The sequence below is a fragment of the Fukomys damarensis genome, unplaced genomic scaffold, assembly GCF_012274545.1.
Source record: "Fukomys damarensis isolate Sample0158 unplaced genomic scaffold, DMR_v1.0_HiC HiC_scaffold_7, whole genome shotgun sequence".
Classification (NCBI taxonomy): Eukaryota; Metazoa; Chordata; class Mammalia; order Rodentia; family Bathyergidae; genus Fukomys; species Fukomys damarensis.
In genome coordinates, this window is record NW_022900919.1 from 42877347 (window position 1) to 42879717 (window position 2371).

At 44.2% G+C, this 2371-nt stretch overlaps 1 protein-coding gene across 4 annotated transcripts in view; it reads right to left on the reverse strand.

The window, feature by feature from the left end:
• Nucleotides 1-2365, reverse strand: part of Ptpra (protein tyrosine phosphatase receptor type A) — a 133885-nt gene extending 131520 nt beyond the window's left edge. For all 4 annotated transcript variants that reach the window (XM_010611013.3, XM_019205555.2, XM_033761220.1 and 1 more), the window contains exon 1: nucleotides 2325-2365. The gene's annotated coding sequence lies outside the window, so the exon portion shown is untranslated. The remainder of the gene's footprint in view (nucleotides 1-2324) is intronic.
• Between the last annotated feature and the right edge of the window lie 6 nt (nucleotides 2366-2371).

Below are 2371 nucleotides of genomic sequence, written 5' to 3' on the forward strand. Positions count from 1 at the left end.
AAAAAAAAAAAAAAAAAAGGAACAATGTCTAAACAAGTTCATAAAAGCCAGAAACTTCACCCATCTTTCAGGAGTAGGTCATCTGGGTGAGATTTTTTTTTTTCTCTCTTAAGTCCTTTTGTATTGCTGAAATTTTTCTCTCATATCCATTAATTATCTTTTCCCAAAAGTGAGCAAAATTATTTTTTGCCTTGGATCTAAGAGGATGTGATCCTACATTGTGGTGGCCATGTCGGTTCTTTCCTAGGTATGCTGTCCACCTCACACAAAGTTCTATGGCATCCTTCAGGACCCAAAGCCCCTGTCCCAGGAAAGCTTTCCCAGACCACCCAGAGAGGAAATGCCCCCTGCCTAGCTTGGCAGAGGCTTGGGAAACAGACTTCTGCCAGGATTCAAATCCTCAGTATTTCCTCATCTGCCCACCATATGGCCAGTTTCCAGCACTGCAGAGTAGAAATAAGCTCCTATGTAATATTGAAAGAATTAAATGAGGGAATTCATGTAAAACATTTATTACACAGCCTGTTACAGGCAAATAAAAGACAACAGCAATTATTACTACACTCTAGTAGCACCTGTGATGTAATTACTTATAATCCATCTGTCCTGTGTTAATCGGTGAGGTCCTCACTTTCATTTTATATACCAAGCACTTCACCTAGCAAATAGAAGGCATATGAATACTCCTATACTTAGGTCAGAGGATTTGCTTTTCTGGTTTGGTATTTTATGCACATGCAAAGTAAGTGGCTAAAACATACCAAATGAACAGCCTTTTAGATTCCACCATGCCTTACAGTAGTACATATAAGTCAGGCCACTTTGGGCAAAGGTGAAAAGTGACTGAGGCACTTTTGGTCTTTCAGGGACAATCAAGCAGATTAGAAGCCAGTGAAACATAAGACCTGCCTGCTCCCACCTGGTCATTATTTATGGGGGCCGCATAGGATGGTCACAGGAAGAGGGGAATGAGGTACTAAAAGTTTTGGGCATGCTGTAAAGCAGCCCTTCAGGAAATGCTTGTGGAAAATTCTTTTGGAAAAGTGATAAGGATCTATAAGATAATTGTGAAGAATTCTCCCAGCCTGGAAAGGTGAACAGAGATACTTATCTTGCCCTTGAGAAGCTTCTCAAGTGAGAAGAGCTTCAACAGAAGACATGGAGTTTGACAGGTGCCGATAGAAAGAGGATCACAGAAAGCAAAAACATCCAACATATGAAAGGATAATCACATCGCTCTGAATGCCTAGGGAGGGTGATGAAGGAAAGAACTAAAAGATTAGGCCAAAAGAGTAAGGTAAGACTGTCAATAGCCTTGTTTATCACTTGATACGGCATTTTGAGCTTCATTCATCTCATGGGAAAAAGACAGCAGGAAAGTGAGCGAGTTTTTAAGTAAATAAGTGACAACATCAGACCTGTGATTTAGAAAGGAGTGGCCAGGCAGAAAAATGTTCGCCCCTTTCCTAGTCAGTCCTTCTCCCACCATCTTTTGGTTCCGTCTGCCTCAACAGCTAGCAGGTGGCAAGTGAAGTGATCTCTGGGGAGATGTGACTGTTTTAAAGCAGGAATCACAAGGAAAGGAAAGGCATTGTGAAGTTATTCACCTGCCTAGGAGAATTTTGAGCATTCTTCTTTTCCTGTCTTACAGATATAATCACACACACACACACACACACACACACACCCGTCAACATTAGCCTCAGCTCTGCCATTACAATTTTTTTTTAATTTTCAGGAAATACAATTAGGTATTAGTTTGTCAAAATATTAAAAATACTTTTAATCTTTTTTTTAATTTACCTAAAGTAAAAAGGGGGGATCTGCTTTTCTAAGTGGCTCGTTTTAAATTCTAGGCAGCTCTGAGCCCCTATTTCCCTTCTTAGGCATCCTCGACAGTTGGGAGTGGGCGGCAAAAAGAGGAAACTAGGAGGTGTGTGGGGGGTCTTCAATTGAAAGAAAAGTTGGTTACTGCAAGAGCAAATTTTCTCCTGCCAGTTTTCTTCTTCCCTACCATTAAATGAACCTGAGCAAATGCTGTCCTCGCGGTTCCAAGTTTCTTCTTTCAGAATGAACTAAGGCAGCGCCCTGGCCCAGCCCCAGGCGGACGCACGCGAAGTTCCTGGGCAGTCCCAATGGGTCGGCGCCCAGTCTGGCACGTTTCCGGGGACCCCTCACACCCAGCCAGCGCAAGGATGCGGGACCAGACTGCAGAAGCCCGAGATTCTATATGAATAACAGGGATCCGGGGCGGCTCCCACCCGCTCTCAGAGCCACCCCCACTTCCTGAGCCCACCGGGGCGGCGCCGGCCGTGAACACTCACTCTGTCCAGCACTGGGCGGGACCGCTGGGGACTCGAACGGCGGTTCC